We start from the raw sequence: 19,610 nt of genomic DNA on the forward strand, positions 1-19,610 counted from the left end.
GACTTCAAACGGGTGATTGGGAACCCCAAACCCTCCCCGGGGTACCACAGTTCCTTTCCCGGGGTTATGTTGCAAGCATATCAAGCATTGTTGGACCAGACGTTTGGCTGTGTCTGTGATTTTGTCGTTGTGCCAAACTCTGGAGACAAGTTCAATTATGGGGGCTGATCCTATGTGTGCAGGGGAGTGTGCCATAGTCAATATGGGAATCAGGTATGAGTCAGGTAGCAACCATTTGTTTGTGTCTTTTGTCCGCCAGCAGCCTTCATCGTCTTTCAGTCCCACCCGTGCCCATTCAGCCAGTTCGTGTTGTGAGCTAGCCATTTGAATGTCCCTAATAGTGTCCCTAGCGTCGGTCCATTTCTCTGCTTGGGACCTGGTTACATACATGCGTGTCGTCGTCCTATTTTCAGCTGTGGTTTGAGCAGTGATGTCGGCTAGTGCATTTCCCTGTCCAATAATGTCTGTCCTTTTTTGTGTGCTTGGCATTTGATGACCGCAAGTCTTTTGGGGAGAAGGACGGCTTTGATCAGAGCGGAGACTAGATCTCCATGTAAGATGGGGGTGCCGTGTGAGGTCAAGAATCCCCTTTCCTTCCAAAGGAGCCCAAAATGGTGAACCACCCCGAACGCATACTGGCTGTCGGTGTAAATGTTCGCTGTGGTTCCTGCTGCTAGGATGCATGCTCGTGTCAGGGCGATCAGTTCTGCTGCCTGTGCAGATCGTTGTGTGATGCGGGCTGTCTCTACTACAGTTCGGGCCGTGGTGACTGCATAGGCAGCTGAAGTGGTGCCATCGAGGAGTTTGATGCAAGAGCCGTCCACCCACAGCTCTCCGTCAGGGTCAGGAAAAGCCGTGTCTCTGAGGTCAACCCTACTTCTAGTCTTTTCATCTGTGAGGGTCACGCAGTCATGTACAGGAGACACATTTGGATCGTTCTCTGGTAGGGGCAACAAAGTTGCCGGGTTCAGTGTGGTGCATCTTTTCAGGGTGATGTGGGGTGCGAGCAGAGTCAGTTCGTATCCAGTCAGTCGTGCACTCGTCAGGTGTTGTGTCTTAGTTTGATTCAGGAGGGTGTCAACTGCATGGGGTACTAATACCGTGAGGGAATTCGAGAGTACGATCCCCTCACTCTGTCGGATAGAGATAGCAGCGGCAGCTACAGCTCGAAGGCAGGCAGGCAAGGCTCTGGCTACGGGGTCAAGAGTGGCAGAGAAGTAAGCGCATGGTTGTTGCTTTGGGCCAATGGACTGGGTCAAGACAGATAAGGCACACCCCTCCCTTTCGTGAGTGTAGAGGGAGAAGGGCTTTGTGTAATCGGGGGTACCTAGGACAGGGGCCGAACAAAGGGCATCTCGCAGTTCTATGAAGGAGGATTGGCATTCAGGGGTCCAAGGGAGTGGGAAGGGGACATCTTTAGCTAGCAGAGAAAGCAGCGGTTTCACAATGAGACTGAAGTTTGGCAACCACTGCCGACAGAAGGAGGTGAGGCCTAGTAGGGAGCGGACGTGTTTCTGAGTCTTAGGGACAGGGGTTTCAAGAATGGTTTGGATCCGGTCGGGAGTAAGTTGCCTTCCGTCTTTGGACAAAAGGTGGCCTAAGTAAGTGACCTGGGGTTGGCAGAATTGCAACTTCTTCTTGGAGACCTTGTGGCCATTTTCCGCAAGGAAGTGCAGGAGTTGAATGGTGGCGGTGACCGCTAGTGGAGTGGTGTCGGCCGCCAAAAGGATGTCATCTACGTATTGTATTAACACCACTCCATCGGGTAACTGGACCTCATCCAGTTGTCTCTTGAGGACCTGACTGTAGATGCTGGGGCTTTCTGTGTAGCCTTGGGGTGCTCGACAGAATCTATATGAGCGGGCTTTTAGGGTGAAGCCGAAGAGATATCGGCTGTCTGGGTGGATGGGGATAGAGAAAAATGCGTTTTTGAGGTAAATGACAGTGAAGGTGGTGGCAGTAGAAGGAATCAAAGTCAGGATAGTGGTGATGTCTGAGACCACGGGATACTGGGGTACAACTACTTTGTTGATCTCTCAAGGTCGATGATGAAGCGGTATGCTTTCTCATCTCCCTCTCGTTGTTTCTTGATGATGGGCAAGATAGGGCTGTTGCAAACGTTGCTAACCACTTCCTCTACCACTCCTGCATCTATCAGTGACTGAATAATCTTTACCAATGCCTTCTCGCCCTTGGGCGATATCCGATATTGTGGAAGTTTTGGGAGTATTGCGTCCGGTCGAACAGTGATGTGCACTGGATCAATCATCATGCGTCCTACGTCCGAATCTGTCTTGGCCCACAGATACGGAGGCAGAGTGTCAAGTAGGGACGAGTCAGTGTCAGTGATAGTAAACATGCGTCAGGAAGGGCAATGTCTGAGCAGAATGGGGTTGTCGTACAGGAAAACTCGAACTCCGTCTTGGGAACATCTAATAGTCGCTCGAAAATGCTTCAGCAAGTCGAGCCCCATAATGGCGTCAGGAGTATTGGCGGAAAGCAAAAACGTCTTGTCAGTTGTGTTGTTCTCTAAGTCAAAGGGGATCGGTGTGGACAAAGGGTTAGTGGAGGGCGTTCCATCGAAACCTATCGATGTTACAAGTGAGCCAGACAAGGGTGCCCTTGGAATCAGTCGTTTAGATAACGCACTACGTGTCGCGCCAGTGTCTACCAGAAATGGAGACTTTGTACCCAGGACCTTAGCGGTGACATAAGGACCTTGCTGGTCAACATAGAGCTCGACTGGATCCCTCCCTTGCCCTTGGCAGTCCTATGCGAAGTCGCGGGCATCGTCGCAGTCAGACTGCTGGTACTGGTTCTGTCGGGACGATCAAATGTATTCGGTCTGTTCGATCTATCGTTAGTCGTGTCATTTGCGGACCCCCGTTGCTGTCCTCTATTTCTCGGTCCATCCGCTACGTCCTTGGGGTCCCTATTTCTGTTCGTCTCTAACAGAACCGGGCACTGGGATTTCCAATGGCCGAATCCTTTGCAAAAGGCACACTGGTCTTTGCTAATGTCTCTACGTCCAATGTGGGGTGTTGGGGTACGGTCTTTAGGAGGTGCGTTCCTAGGAGCATTTGTCTGAAAGTTCCCTTTGTACTGTTCCCGTCCTACAGACACCCCTTGCAACTGTGCAATCATTACCCTCTCTTTTAAGTCTTTCTTCTTTTTCTCTGTTGCTCTATCGTGTTCATTTTTCTGGTGCTCGTAAAATTGGGCCATCTGGAGGATAGCCGCGGGTTTGGAGGCCCCCCAACTACTCTCACTGGCCTGCAGTTTCTGAGAGACCTCCGGCGACAAACCCTTTACATAATTCTGGACAAACAGATGGTGTCCGGTTGCAGTGGTCATGTCCTGGCCGCTGTAATCGGAGAACACCGTTTCAAACCGGGAGAAGTATTCCGATACGTCTTCCTGGGGTTTCTGACGACAAGCCGTTACTATCGACCAGTCCACTTTCTTTTCTGGGATCAGGGTTTTCAATTTCTGTACAATTTTGTCTGGGAGGTCTAAAATGGATTTCAAAGGCTTCTGTCCAGGTTCTTGTTGCCTATCTATGCCATCGAGTTGTGACCAGGTATGTCCGAACAGCTCAAGGTGGTCGACTTTCCAGATTTGCTTCCACACATCAGCTGGCAGACATAACCCGAAAAACAAGCCGATGTCAGCCAGGGTCATAATCGTCGAACCCAGGGCTGTACCTAATTCAGTGTAGAAGGCAGTGGGGTTTTTACGTAAATCGGGCAGAGATTTCCGGAACGTCAGAATATCTTGCTGATCCCATGGCTGGTAGACCCAGTTGTACACTACCCTCCCTCTTGCATCTTGGTGGTTGACGTCATCGTGTGTTCCTAGACCTCGTGGAGGAACCCAGTAGGGGGCAGCCTCTCTTATTGGCATCATGGTGCTAGCTCGCTCAGTTCGTGGTTCGGTTGCTACGGGTGTCGTGGGTTTAGCTTCCGATTCCTGTTCAGTGAGGTGGCGGAAAACCACAAGCGTACGCGTAAGGGGGTCCGTCACATCACACTCGCCCTCATCCCCGATATCGACCTTTCTATACAGAGTCGTTAGGCTCTCGGGACCTTTGTCTCGATATCGGTCCTCATACGCATTCAGGGCATGATAACACAGTCGTACGGCAAAATGTCGTCTGTGGCTCCCTGCATATGAGTTGAACATATCCGTGATGTGCTCTTCACTTTCCTTTCTTTCTACCAGTGTCCTCACTATCTTGTCAATCCCTGCTCGCTCATCTTTGCTTAATCTGTTCATTCTTGCGGAATCAGCCTTTCGGGTCTCTGGGTCATCTAACACTGTGGCTTGTGTTGTATCTAGTACAAGGGGTTCGGCCGGCGCGGAGGCCATGAGGACCGAAGCTCTGGTACCACTCTCGTCTGTGCTTGGGGGTAGCGAGTGCTGTGCTAAGGGTTGGGAAGGGGCATATGGAGGGGGCATGTAGATGATCGGAGGACCTAACAAAAGATCATCGTTGGCTCGCTGTTTCGAGGGCAATTCAGGATAGAGCGTAGAGGGTGTTCTAACCGGACACTGGCTTGATGTTTCTAACTCTAGTTTCTGTTTGGCTTCTTCTCTTTCCTTAATCTCTTCTTCTAATTTCTTGGCAGCTAGGTGGGCTGCCTTTCACAGCTCTTTTCCCAACCTACTTTCATTTCTCTTTTTACGCTGTTCAGTTTCTTTGCGCCACATGCCGAGACTATCAAGCATAGTGGGCGTTGTCTTGTGTTTCCCAAGGGCTGTTTCTAGCTCGCTTATTTTATCCTCATCGAAGAATCCTATCAGTGGCCACTGACTTTTCTGATCCTTCTTCGTATATTTATGCCACAGCTTGCTATAAGCTATAGCGATCAATCCATGCTTCATGAACATGTCCTTATTAGGAGTGCCCTCCCGTGAAGCCGGATGGTTAATCTCTAATAAGCGGTCCGGGCTAAACAGGCTACCAATCAGTGGGGAGAAGATAGGCATGACGGATTACAACGGGGAAAAAAGTCTGCACTACCTATCTTATCACTGCGTGCAAAGACTAGACAGAATATTTCTATTCTTCGTTGTTTGCAGGCGGTGAATACCTCAAAAAGAACCAATATCGAACAGTCAATGTTCGGTCAATCAAACAATCAATGGGGAGAATAAGTAGGCACGACGGGTTACAACGGGGACAAAAGTCTGCGTTACCTACCCTTTCACTACCTGCAAAGAGAGAACCTGTTCTTCCCTGTTTGCAGACAGAAAATCTCCTGAAAACAATCCGCGAACAACAGTTCGGGCCAAATAATCAATCAGTGGGGGAGGAAGATAGGCACGACGGATTACAACGGGGACAAAAGTCTGCGTTACCTATCCTTCACTGCTTGCAAAGAGAGAGCCTGTTGTTTCTCCGCTTGCAGACAGTGAATCTCCAAAAGAACCAACAAAAGAGTAATACTAGTATTATCCAAATCAAACAATCATTTCGCAATTTGTCGCATTTACACGACCTTACCCGGACCGCATGGACAGTTTCTTGTCTTCCGAATCCAGCGCCCGATCGTCCTCTATTCTTCGTGATCTTTGCGGCACTCCTGATGGTTCCCAGTCAGGACCGTAGATCACTCGAGAGAGGTCTGTTCGGAACCAGTGAAGTTTGGATGATCGGCTGTCAGACGAGGGTCTATCGGACAGGAGCTCTCCCGATCGTTGCAGTCGTTCACTCTGTCGTCAGGACCTCTCCCACTGGATCCACAAGTCACTGATGGGCCCCACGTTTGGGACGCCAATTGTGGAAAAAGGTAGGGCCGATGACCTTTTTCAGAGTTGTCCGGCGTTAACCGCCTCTATTACCACTCAAGTTACCAAACAAAGAGGCAGGCGCTGGAGACTGGAAGGCAGGAAACAGAAGTTTTTATTCCGACGGAGCAGAACACATCAAATCAGACAACAGGGTATCTTCTCGAGGTGCTCTACCCGCATCTCTGAGGCCTGGCCTCTTATACACAGATTTATGATCTTTATTACAGTTTATTGCATGTGGCACATTCCTGCAAATGCTTTGAAGTATGAAAGGACATCCTCGGAATCCCCGTTTCAGGCCCGTTCCCACACACATTTACAATTGAAGTCCCCACCCCGGTCACAACAGGTGACGATTGTTGCGCAGCTGGGCATTCCGCCGATTCACGGAATGTATGTGGTTGATCGGATCTCATGGGGTGGGGGCTTTGATCAATTCGGGGATCCTTTGATGGGAGAAGCTTCCTACTGTATGGGGGGCAATAAACAGCACCCGCAGGGCCAGGTTGTGGCCTGGGAACAAGTAAGACAATCGGCATAGAGGAAAGGGGGGTTTTATCAAAGGACTCAGGATCATGAAAGGAATGGAGGGAGGTGTTGAGCTGGGAACAGGATGGGGTTCCGAGGCAGAATTGTGCTGAAGAGGGGTTTATGGCCCAAGGCATGTGAGAGCGGGGGCTGTCAGCGCGCGGGGGATGCCTGCGAGGTCAGGAAAGAGAGAGAGAGACACGCTGGTTGTCAGCGATGGGCAGAGAGGCCATGGCATTTAAAATGGCTGCCTCTTACGCACACGCATGGGCTCGAAAAGGGGGCAAGATGGCGCCAATAATGTTGACACTGCAGCCTAGGTTTTAACAGAGGGAGACAGACAGAGGGGGAGACAGACAGAGGGAGGAGGGCGACACAGGGGGAGGGAGACAGAGAGAGGGAGGGAGACAGAGGGAGACAGAGAGAGAGGGAGACAGAGGGACGGAGACAGAGGGAGGGAGACAGAGGGAGGGAGACAGACAAGAGGGAGACAGGCAAGAGAGAGACAGGCAAGAGGGAGGGAGACAAGAGGGAGACAGACAATATGGAGTGAAACAGAGGGAGGGAGACACAGGGAGGGAAACAGAGGGAGGGAAACGGGTGGGAGACAGAGGGTCAGAGACAGAGGAAGGGAGACAGAGGGAGACAGACTGAAGGAAGCAGAGGGACGGAGACAGAGAGGGAGGCAGAGGGCAACAGAAAGAGGGAGACAGACAGAGGGTGGAGGGCAACAGAGGGAGGGAGACAGACAGAGGGATGAAGACAGAGGGAGGGAGACAGAGGGAGAGAGACAGAGGGAGGGAGACAGAGGGAGGGAGACAGACAAGAGAGAGACAGACAAGAGAGAGACAGGCAAGAGGGAGGGAGACAAGAGGGAGACAGACAAGAGGGAGGGAGAGAGAGGGAGGTAGACAGAGTGAGTGAGACAGAGGGAGACAGAGAGAGAGACAGAGGGAGAGCGAGATAGATAGAGAGAGGGAGGGAGACAGAGAGAGACAGAGACGGAGACAGAGAGAGAGGGAGGGAGAGAGACAGAAAGAGGGAGGGAGACAGAGACAGACAGAGATAGAGACAGAGACAGACAGAGACAGGGACAGACAGAGACAGATAGAGGCAGAGACAGGGACAGTGGCAGATAGATAGAGGCAGAGACAGGCAGAGACAGAGAGACAGAGAGGGAGACAGAGGGAGGGAGACAGCGACAGACAGATAGAGGCAGAAACTGAGACAGGCAGAGACAGAGAGACAGAGAGGGAGAGAGAGAGAGAGAGAAGGAGACAGAGGGTGACAGAGGGAGGGAGCGGAGGAGACAGAGAGAGGGGGAGACAGAGAGAGGGAGACAGAGGGAGGGAGGCAGAGTGAGACAGAGGGAGGCAGTCAGGGGGAGACAAAGGGAGGGAGACAGAGCGAGACAGACAGAGGGAGACAGAGGGAGACAGACAGAGGGAGACAGAGGGAGGGAGACAGAGGGAGGGAGACAGAGGGAGGGAGACAGACAGAGGGAGACCATTTGCCCACATTTAAAAAATGTCTTCCGGGGAGAACCCCCCCCCCCCCAAACCACCCTTAGGTGGTTCGGGCTCGCTCGCTACACTGCCTTACTGTGTCACAAAATGATGCATCTCCAAAAAGTGTGTCACCAACATGAAAAGTTTGGAAAGCTGTGGTATAGAGACTGTACACAGGGTCTGGAAGTTAAATTCCACCTGTTGACTGCACCACTTATTGTGCCTGTTAGACTTGGCATCTTTTGGCGTGTTTCCCCTAACTTTTTGCTTTCTGACCTCCCGGTTTTGACTCTGTTTTTGCTGGTGAAATGATTCTGTGCACTTTCCTCACTGCTGTCCAGTGGTAAAGTGCAAGTGCTCCTGTATAAAATGTGTTATGTATTGGTGTTTCCATGATTGGCATATTTGATTAATGTGTCAGTCCCTATTAAAGTGCACTGCGAGTGCCTGGGCCTATAAATCGAATGCTGTTGGTGGGCTGCAGCACTGGATTGTGCCACCCACGCAAACAGCCCGTAAAGTGTAAATCTGGCCTGCCATTGCAGAGCCTGTGCGCAGCCTGGGGCTGCCCTGTCGACTTGGCTAGTGCACACACTTGCAAGTCCCTAAACTTTCCCTTTTCTACACGTGAATCGCCCCTAAGGTACGCCCAAGGTGCCCCCATGGGCAGGGTGCATTGTATGCAAAAGGTAGGACATGGCGTGGTGCGTGTGGCATGTCCTGATAGTGAATTACGCAAAACCAAAGGGGATGATGGACGGAGTGTTGAACAATGCTAACACTCTCCCCAGTCAACTGATTGGGGTTTAATCCATCATCATTCTTTAGCTCACTCCGCCACCCCAGTTCAGACATGGCCATATGCAAATCAGTCTGACCCTCTGCCTCATGAGAACAGTCAGCCCGAACTGCCAAACCATGTCTACCCTGGCCGGAAACAAGCATTCAAGCAAAGATTTCAAGCCCGGCGCCGCCTACGATGCTGCTGCGAACATCGTATCCTGAAGGCACCGCAGGTAGCCCCGCCGCAACGCTGAACTGAGATCCTGGTCTCACCGATGACGCCTGCTGACACCACCACCGAGCCGCTGCTCGCACCGCGGCCTGTGGGCAGCGCACTCCGCACCGCCTGGCTTCACGACGACGCCGTGGTATCCCCAACTACGCCGCTCCACACCGGACTTGAATCAGCTGCTTGCACCGTGGTTCAAGGGCACTGCTCGTAGAGTTACACAGTGCACCGCCCTCATCCCGCACCGCAGTCTTGGCCTACCAACACCAGTGCCATTGACTCCAGTTGTCAGCCAACGACAGAGCTTCAGCAACAGCGACGCCGCTGCCACACCGTTACCTGCCAGCACCGTGACGAGCACTGCCTTCATCTCACACCGCGACCCTGGCATGACAACGAGAGGTCATTGACCACCTGCATCTCTGAAAGGTACTGTTGGTGAGTCTTCCCGACACCGCAGCTGACCCGCGACGCCGCAGTCAGCCAGAACTGTTTTGATTTGTTTGTTCACGATGCCGTGATAGCCCGAATGGAGCTATCGACATCAAGGAACTTTGTTTTCAACGTATCTTGGCAAGTTAAAGACATCTTGCAACGCATCTATTTTTACAGTACTGTACTGTGGATTTTTAGTGTATTTGGTCTTGTTTACGTGTATATAGATATTGGATATTTTTCTAAACTGGTGTGGTGTCCGTTTGTAGTGTTTACACTGTATTACTGTGGGTTTGTGTAAATGCTTTACACACTGCCTCTAAGATAAGCCTGACTGCTCGTGCCAAGCTACCAAGGGGGTGAGCAGGGGTTATTTTAGAAGTGTAACTCCCTTATCCTGACTAGAGTGGTGGTTTCTGTGTGGCTTTGGTGCAAACCTTAGCCAACCAGAAATCCCATTTCTAACATTGGTTGTCAGCGGTGAAGATAGGACTTGTGTTTGCCCTTGATTTACAGTGATTTGTGTGCACTACTGCTATATCGCAGACCATTAGGTACCACATACAGGTTCTTTTTCTTTTTGACCTATTTTTGATCTTGGCAGTTTGAACTTACTACATCAACATGCCTGAATCCATTGCATAATCTATTGCATTAGTAGAATTTGCCTTTGAGGAGGATCGATTGGAAGCCTACAATGTCAAGGAGTTAAAATCGATTTGCAAGAACCTGAAAGTCCAGGTCAGATGCCTCACCAGGAAGGATGAGCTACAGAAGGTGCTGAGGACCTGGGTAGCAGCCAGACATGCCAGTGGGCAATCTGGTAATCTCAGTGGAGAGGTGGATGAGCCTGGTCCTAGGGGAACTGTGCTTTTGGGAGGAGGAGAGCCCTCCAGGCCAAGCAGCAGTAGCTTGTCCCCAGAGGAGCTGGAGGACAGGCGTGAAGCAATGAAATTTGCATTGGAGAAACTCAGAATAGAAAGTGAGAGGGAAGACATGAGAATAGCCTTGGAGGAAAGGAAGATGATGCTAGATCATGAGAGAATGATCAAGGAGCTGGAAAAAAAGAGTAGAACCAGTTCAGATGGTGGCACCAACTCCTCAGCACACACAGACATGATTGTACACATCCCCAAGAACCTAGGTAAAGAGTACAAAAAGGGTGATTACATTCAAAGGTGGTTTCAAGGGTATGAGCTGTCTATTCATATGAATGGGGTCCCTGAGAGGAACTGGGGGGGCAGGGTTGTGGCCCCTCTTTCCAGAAGAAGCTAGGGATACTCTGATAGCTTTGGGTAAGAGGCAGGACCTCACCTATGCTGACATGAAAGACGCTCTCTTCACTAGGTATGGACTCACTCCTGAAAAGTACAGGGATCAATTTAGGTCCAGTAAAAAATCTGAGGTCAACACTTGGTTGGAATGTGTGAATATTTTCTGATGGTCGCTGGATGGCTGGGTGAAGGGCAGTAATGTAACTGATTTTCAGGAGCTCTACAATCTGATTGCGTGGGAGCACTTGTCTAGTCTATGTTTTGCAGATCTGCGCCAGCACCTAGTTGACAGTAAGCTAACTGACTCCAGGGTGCCAGGGTCCACAAGAAAGCATTTGAGGGAAACATAGCCAAAGGTGGGCAGGGTCCCCAGCAGAAAAGTGGGGGGGGATAAGGGTAAAAGTCAGGAGTTCCCTAAAAGGCCCCAAACTAGTACCCAGGGTAAAAGTTCCCAAACTCCAGGTGATAAGAAGAAAGGAGTCTCTACAGGGAAGCCTGCTGAGACCGGCCCCCGCAAGTGTTATGCCTTTGACCAGGTGGGTTAAATGAAGGGGGACAGACCAAGGTGTTGGCTAGTGTAGCGCTTGGAGAGGAGGGGTGCCCACAGGAGGGTGGGGATCCCACAGAAATGACACTCGTCTCACTAGGGGACAGTGAGATGGTGCCAGGAGACCAGGTGCCCTCTAACACAAAGAAATATAGCACCTGGCTGACCATTAATGGGAAAAGGCTAGAGGCTCTCAGAGATACTAGAGCCAGTGTGTCCTCAGTCCGTTGTCACCTGGTCTCTGAGAAGCAGGTAGTCCCAGGGGCATTCCACCAAGTAGTTGCTGTAGACAACTAGGAGCGCCACTCTAAAGTGGTGCAGGTTCCCTTTGAATGGGGGGTCTCAGGTCTCTTGAGGGTAGTTGTGAGCCCTACCATGCCTATAGATTGTCTGCTAGGTAACAACCTGGAACAGTCCTTATGGAAGGATGTTGAGTTCAGGTCTCACTTGGAGATGCTTGGGTTTCCAGAGTGGACATGCATGTCTACTCGGTCAATGGTGGCCAGAAAGGGTGATCCAGAGGACTTGGAGCCTGAAACAGTGGCCCAAGTCCCTGCCAAGAGAAAGGACAGGGGGCACGGGAAAACGGCCCCCGAAGTTCCCACATACCGGGAGGAGGCGGACCTCGAGTGGGACGCCCCAGTGCCTACAGGGGAGCAGTTAGCTGAATCGGGAGACATCTCTGAGCTGACCCATTGGCATCAAGAAGGGGTTCCACCAGGGAGGAGTTCTGCCTGGAGCAGAATGAGTGCCCTACTCTGGAGGGTCTGCAGCAGCAGGCTGCAGACCAGGCAGCTGGTAATCAGTCCGGGTCACATCTGATCTACTAGGAGAATGGTCTCCTACACAGTGAGCCTAGGGTCGCTGAGCCTGGGTCAGCCCGTGTGCTGGTAATACCTCAGCGCTTCAAGACCTTCCTACTGGGTTTGGCTCATGACGTGCCTTTGGCAGGACATTTGGGGCAGTACAAGACCCTTGACAGGCTTGTCACTCACTTCTTTTGGCCCCAAATGCGAAAGCAGTCAGATGCACACTGTAGGTCTTGCCAAAATTGCCAGGCAAGTGGTAAGAGTGGGAGGAAGGTCAAAGCTGCTCTCCAACCTTTTCCTGTTGTTGGAACACAGTTGAAAGGGAAGGGATGGATATTGTGGGGTCACTGGATCCCAAGACAACCATGGACAACAGGTACAACATTGATCTTGGTGGACCATGTCACCCGGTACCCGGAAGCAATCCCTCTCAGGACAATGATGTCGCAAGTGGTGGGCCGGGCGTTAATGGGGATCTTTCCTGTGTAGGATTCCCCAGAGAGGTGGTTTCCGCCAGGATGACCCATTTCATATCCAAGTATATGACATCCCAGTGGAAGGAGTGTGGTGTAACGTTCACCACTCCTTACCACCCCCAAGGAAACAGTTTGGTGGAGAGATTCAACCAGACCTTGAAGGGCATGATCAGGGTCTCACAGAATACATGAGGCATAAGTGGGACTTCCTCTTGCCATGCCTGCTCTTTGCATACAGGGAGGTACCTCAGAAGTCTCTTGGATACAGCCCCTTTAAGCTCCTGCATGGCCACCCTGTCCGAGGAACTCTAAGTTTGGTGAAGGAGGGCTGGAAGGCAGCTCTCAGGAAAACTCCCCAGGATGTGTTTAGTTACATGCTGGCCTTCCGAAAGCAGACTGCCCACTTCAGGAAACTCGCTCAGGCAAACCTAGAAGCAAGCCAGGAAGAAATGAAGAAGTGGTATGACAAGAATGCCACTCTGGTCGACTTTCAACCTGGGCAAAAAGTGTGGGTCATGGCCCCAGTGGAACCTTGTGCCTTGCAGGACAAGTGGACTGGGCCATACAAGGTGGTGGAGAGCAAAAGTGACGTCAGCTAACTGGTGAATTTGCAGACTCCAAGAAACCCTCTGAGGGTCCTTCACGTGAACCGCCTCAAGCCCCACTTCGAGAGGTCCGAAGTGAGTATGCTCTTGGCGACAGATGTTGGGGTGGAAGAGGAGAGTGAGGCTCTCCCTGACCTTCTGTCTTCCGAGGAGTATGATGGGTCAGTAGAGGATGTGATCCTCTCCCCCACACTGACTCCAGAGCAGCAGGGGGACTGTCGATAGTTGTTGGGACAGTTCGTCCGACTTTTCTCCCATACCCACAAAGTTACTCACTGGTGTACCCATGACGTGGACAATGGTGACAGCTCTCCTGTAAAGCACAAAATTTACAGGTTGACTGACCGGGTCAGGGCCAACAACAAGGAGGAGGTCTCTAAGATGTTGGTATTTGGGGTGATTGAGCCCTCGCACAGTCCTTGGGCAAGCCCAGTGGTCTTGGTCCTAAAGGCTGCTGCACCAAGTGCCACTCTAGAACTGCGGTTTTGTGTGGACTACCGTGGGCTCAATGCCATCACCAGGACTCATGCGCACCCCATCCCCAGAGCTGATGAGCTCATGGATTGGTTGGGAGCTGCCGGGTTCCTCAGCACGTTTGACTTGACGTCTGGGTACTGGCAGATTTCCTTAACCAATGGGGCCAAGGAGAGGTCAGCGTTATCTACCCCAGAAGGTAATTTCCAGTTTTGGGTGATGCCCTTTGGGTTGAAAAATGCCCCTGCCACCTTTCAGAGGTTGGTCAATCAGGTGGTGGCTGGACTGGAGGATTTCAGTGCCGCCTACCTGGATGACATTGCTATGTTCAGTTCCAGCTGGGAAGGACATGTACAGCACCTCAAGAAGGTGTTGAGGGTTCTGCAAGGTGCAGGCCTCACGATCAAGGCCAGTAAGTGCCAGATCGGGCAGGGTTCGGTGGTATGCTTGGGAAACCAGGTAGGAAGTGGCCAGGTGGTGCCCCTACAACCCAAGATGGACACCATTCTGGCTTGGGAGCCCCCTAAGTCCCAGACCAAGGTGAGGGCCTTTTTAGTTCTCACCTGCTACTATAGGAGATTTGTTAAGGGTTATGGCACCATAGGTGCCCCCTTAACAGAGCTGACTTCCAAGAAGCAGCCCAGGAAGGTGATCTGGACTGAGTCCTGCCAGGAAGCTTTTGATGCCCTGAAGGCAGCCATGTGCACGGGGCCCGTGCTCAAGGCACCTGACTTCCCCAAGGAATTTGTCGTGCAGACTGACGCTTCAGAGCATGCTATGAGAGCGTTGCTCTCACAACTGAATAAAGAGGGCCTGGATCAGCCTATAGTCTTCCTTAGCATGAGACTACTCCTCAGGGAACAGAGGTGGAGTGCCTAAGGGAAGCTTTTGCTGTGGCCTGGGCGCTGAAGAAGCTGAGACCATATCTGTTTGGGACTTATTACCGGATTCAGACAGACCACAGGCCCCTCAGATGGTTAATGCAAATGAGGGGTGAGAATCTAAAATTGTTGAGGTGGTCCATTTCCCTACAGGGGATGGACTTTATGGTGGAACGCCGCCCTGGCATAGAACACGCCAACGCAGATGATCTGTCCAGGTACTTCAGCCTTAGTGAAGAGAACTCTCAGTTCTCCCTACTTTCAGCTGGAGGGGACATGTGTTAGACTTGGCATCTTTTGGCATGGCTCCCCTACTTTTTTGCTTTCTGACCTCCTGGTTTTGACTCTGCTTTTGCTGATGTAATGATTCTGCACACTTTCCTTACTGCTGTCCAGTGGTAAAGTGCAAGTGCTCCTGTATAAAATGTGTTATGGATTGGTGTTTCCATGATTGCCATATTTGATTTATGTGTCAGTCCCTAGTAAAGTGCACTGCGAGTGCTAGGGCCTATAAATCGAATGCTGTTGGTGGGCTGCATCACTGGATTGTGCCACCAACGCAAACAGCCTGTAAAGTGTAACTCTGGCCTGCCATTGCAGAGCCTGTGCGCAGCCTGGGGATGCCCTGCCGACTAGGCAAGTGCACACATTTGCAAGTCCCTAAACCTTCCCTTTTTTGCATGTGAGCCGCCCCTAAGGTAGGCCCAAGGTACCCCCATGGGCAGGGTGCCTTGTATGTAAAAGGTAGGACACACCGTGGTGTGTGTGGCATGTCCTGATAGTGAATTACAGCCTACTTCATTTTTCACTATTGCAAGGCTACCTGAACTCAGAATGATAAAATACATCTCTTAGTGAAGTTGGTTTTAACATTCTGTGTTTGAAAATACCACTTTTAGAAAGTGGGTATTTTCTGACCCAACCACCCAGCCCACCTCTGCTAGCTTGTGTATTAGCTGTCTGGTTTGTCAGTGACAGGGGCTGGGGGAGACTGCAGAAGACAGTGGGGTTCAGCAGGGCTGAATAGGCACATCTACACATAGATATGTGGGAGAAGTAGCACCTGAGTCTGAATAGGGCTGGGGTCAACTTCCACAATACTTGTGCTGAGTATCTCCAAGGGCTTGAGGTGGAGCTTGCCCCCTGTTAAAGAAGTCTCAGGAACAGCAAACACTTCAAGCCCGGTGCCGCCTACGATGCTGCTGCTGCCACCGTATCCTGAAGGGGTACAAAAGGGGGTGGTGATGGACCGAGCATCTGAATCAATCGAACACTCACACCCAGTCAAAAGATCTGGGTTTAATCCATCACCGTTCTTTAGCCCACTCTGCCACCCCAGTTCAGACATGGCTATATGCAAATCAGTCTGACCCTGTGCCTCATGGGAACAGTCCAGCCCGAACTGCCAAGCCATGTCTTCCCTGGATCGGAAACAAGCTTCCGAGGACGGGTTTCTGGCATTCCAGCCGTCTTCAGCCCGGCTTGCTTGAATCCAGTGGCAAAGTGAGCAAGGGACTCATGTCTGAGCATACCCTGCCACACCTATGGCGGCCAAAAGCGGTACAAAAGGGGGTGGTGATGGACAGAGCATCTGAATCAATCGAACACTCACACCAGGTCAAAAGATCTGGGTTTAATCCATCACCGTTCTTTAGCCCACTCTTCCACCCCAGTTCAGACATGGCTATATGCAAATCAGTCTGACCCTGTGCCTCATGGGAACAGTCCAGCCCGAACTGCCAAGCCATGTCTTCCCTGGACCGGAAACAAGCTTCCGAGGACTTGTTTCTGGCATTCCAGCCGTCTTCAGCCCGGCTTGCTTGAATCCAGTGGCAAAGTGAGCAAGGGACTCACGTCTGGACATACCCTGCCACACTTATGGCGGCCAAAAGCGGTACAAATCCTGAAGGCACCGCAGAGAGCCCCGCTGCAAAGCCGCACCGCGACCCTGGTCTCACCGACAACGCCTGCTGACGCCACCACCGAGCCGCTGCTCGAACCGCTACCTGTGGGCACTGCTCTCCTCACCGCCTCGCTTCGCTACGATGCCTTGGTATCCCAGACGGCACCGCTCAATGCCGCTGCATGCACCGTGGTTTGAGGGCCCGCTTGTAGAGTTACAAGATGCACCCCCCTCATCCCGCACCACAGCCTAGGCCTACCGACGCCGGTGCCATCGACTCCAGTTGTCCACTCTAGCCACAGCAACACCGCTGCTGCACCATGACGAGCACCACTTTCATCTCACACCCCGACCCTGGTCTCACCAACGGCACCACCTGATGCCGTCACTGAGCCTCTGGTCGCACCGTGACCTGAGGGCACCGCACGCAGCTCTGCTGCACTTTCACCACAGCACCTGATGCCTGCCGACACCAGCGCTCCTGATTCCATCAGAGAGGAGATCGACCTGCAACGGGCATGACGAGAGGTCACCAACGACCTGCATCTCTGAAAGGTACTCTTCCCGACACCGCAGCTAACCCGAGACGCCGCGGTCAGCCAGAACTGTTGTGATTTGTTTGTTCACGACGCCGTAATAGCCCGGACGGAGCTATCGACATAAAGGAACTGTGTTTTCAACGTATCTTGGCAAGTTAAACATCTTGCAAAGCATCTATTTTTAAAGTACTGTACTGTGGATTTTTATCGTATTTGGTATTGTTTATGTATATAAATATATTGGATATTTTTCTAAACTGGTGTGGTGTCCATTTGTAGTGTTTACACTGTATTACTGTTGATTATGTAAATGTAAATGTAAATGTATAGGCATTTATATAGCGCACTACTTACCCGGAGGGTCCCAAGGCGCTTCGACCGCTGCGAAACCCTTCCTGGCTTCCCTGAGAGATGGTCCCTTAATGGGTATCTCCAGGGTGAGACCAGGCATCCCCGGCGGTCTGGTGGGGCCGTTAGTGAAGATGAGGCAAGCTAATGCCCAGAGTTGCCGAGTGTGAACGCTGATCAGAGTGGGCACCGAGGCGAGAGAATTATCGAGTCCGCTGACCCTGGTCCAGAAACCTGCCGCGCCGGGAATCGAACCCTGGTCCCGGGCCGTCCTCTGCTCTCGGGTCTGCCGCCTCTAACCAGTGAGCCACACTACTTCACAGCCCGGCTTGCTTGAATCCAGTGTGCAAATGCTTCACATACTGCCTCTAACATAAGCCTGACTGTGCCAAGCTACGAAGGGGGTGAGCAAGGGTTATTTTCGGAGTGTAACTCCCTTATCCTTACTAGAGTGGTGGTTTCTGCCTGACTTTGGTGCAAACTTTAGCCAACCAGAAATCCCATTTCTAACAGAGCTAATCACTATAGTGGCAGTGAGAACATTGCTTCAGTCCTTCTCTATGTAATCTGACCGCAGCACCTTTAACCCTTGATGCACAGGCTTGTCAAAATTGCCATTTTGACAGGTCAGAAAACATGATTCTAAATACTGCATTAACCCATGGCACACCTGTGAGGATTTGGGTGTATTATATTGTATGGCTGTGCGTCCTTACTGTGGAATACACTCACAAAGACTATCTTAGGTCCAGTCAGGCTTTTTTGCACAACCTTAAGCTCTACCCTGGGTACCTATGGTTTTGCACAGTAAGGCTTAAACAAAGAAACTAGTGTAAAGCATTTAACAGTAATAAACAACGAAATAGGAAAGCCATGCAACACAAGAGAAATATGACACAAATTTGCAAAAATAGATTATTTTTGTATGAATTTTTAAAGTCTAAGACAAGCAAAATCCGCCGGAGGATTCTGAAGATATAGTTTTTTAAATGAATTTTTAATTCAACTGCAAACAAGCAATTGCAGCTGTAAAGTTTGGAAACATTTGAAAGTTTGTAAAAGTTGGTTTGACTACTCCGGCACAGCTTGGGCAACCAAAACTGACATGGAGAAGGGGTGCAAATGGGGTAGATTTTGACAGTTACCTGGACACCAGAGTGTTTTCTAGTCCTGTTCCACACTTTACAGCACAACCGCCATAGCAATCAACTGAATGGTCCTTATCCTGAGGATGTAGGAGATAAAGAAGTTCAAGGATACTCTGGGCACTGTGCGGTTGATTATTATTAAAATACATTTATAATTAAATTAAATTTATAAGGCACTCAGCTACCCGGAGGTTTCCCGGTGCCATAGGACCACACGCAACAGAAAGAACCACGTCTACTGGTTGAATAGCCAGGTTTTAAGGCCTTTACGAAAGAGCTTTGATTTCATGCTGAAGAGATGAAGGTAGCGACTTCCACAATACAAGGGCCAAATAGGAGAAGGGTCATCCACCCATACGTGACAGTTTGAACCTTGGAACTCAAAATGTGGCTTGCGATGAAGAGCGAAGCACACGTGTCGGAAGATAAGACTTGACTAAGGAACATAGATACAGGGGTGCTATGCCTTGTTTGATTTTGTGCATATAGCACAGGCCCTTAAATTTGGTCTGGTTCTCGATCCAAAGCCAGGGAAGATCCTGGAGAACACCTGAAATGGACAATGATTTAGGCACATGATAAAGCATTGTAGCCGCCAAGTTCTGAACCACTTGTAATTTGCCAACTGTCTCCTTGTTGGCTCCTAAATGCAGGACGTTACCATAGTCTAGCCTAGACATGATCAAGGCTTGAATCACTTTTTTTTTGGGTGGGACCAGGCAACATCCAGAGTATTTTACGGAGCCATTTTAAGATGGTAAAGCAAGTTGATGCAGTCTTGACTACTTGCTGTCTCATATACAGCTGATCGTCGAGCATCAAGCCTAAATAGCGTGCAGCTTGCACCGGTTGGGGTAGTTTGCCCACTTCTAGCGGCCAATGAAGTGGGCCCCAGAGATCTTTTATTTTCCCCAGGATCAGAGCCTCGGTCTTTTCGCCATTTAACTTATGCCAGTTTGTATGCATCCAGCTAGCTATTTTTTGCAGCCCTACCTGTAGAGATGACACAATGGAGGGTTTGTTGCAGGAAAGAGAAAAAAGAAGCTGGGTGTCATCTGCATAAGAAAAGATAGATAACCCAGCTTCAACAGCAATAATAGCTAGAGGACTGACATAAAGATTGAATAGCAACGGGCTAAGAATTGAGCTCTGTGGTTCCCCATACGGAGAAGTATAGGTCTTGGAGCTGTCAGTAGGCAAAAAAACCTGAAAGGTTATTCCAGTAAGAACATTATTAATCCAATCTAGAGCTGGTCCAATTATCCCAATGGACTGGAGTACCCTAAAAGAACTAAGTGGGACTCCGTATCAAAAGCGGCACTAAAATGAG

Source organism: Lissotriton vulgaris, chromosome 3_1 (genome assembly GCF_964263255.1).
Source record: "Lissotriton vulgaris chromosome 3_1, aLisVul1.2, whole genome shotgun sequence".
Classification (NCBI taxonomy): domain Eukaryota; kingdom Metazoa; phylum Chordata; class Amphibia; order Caudata; family Salamandridae; genus Lissotriton; species Lissotriton vulgaris.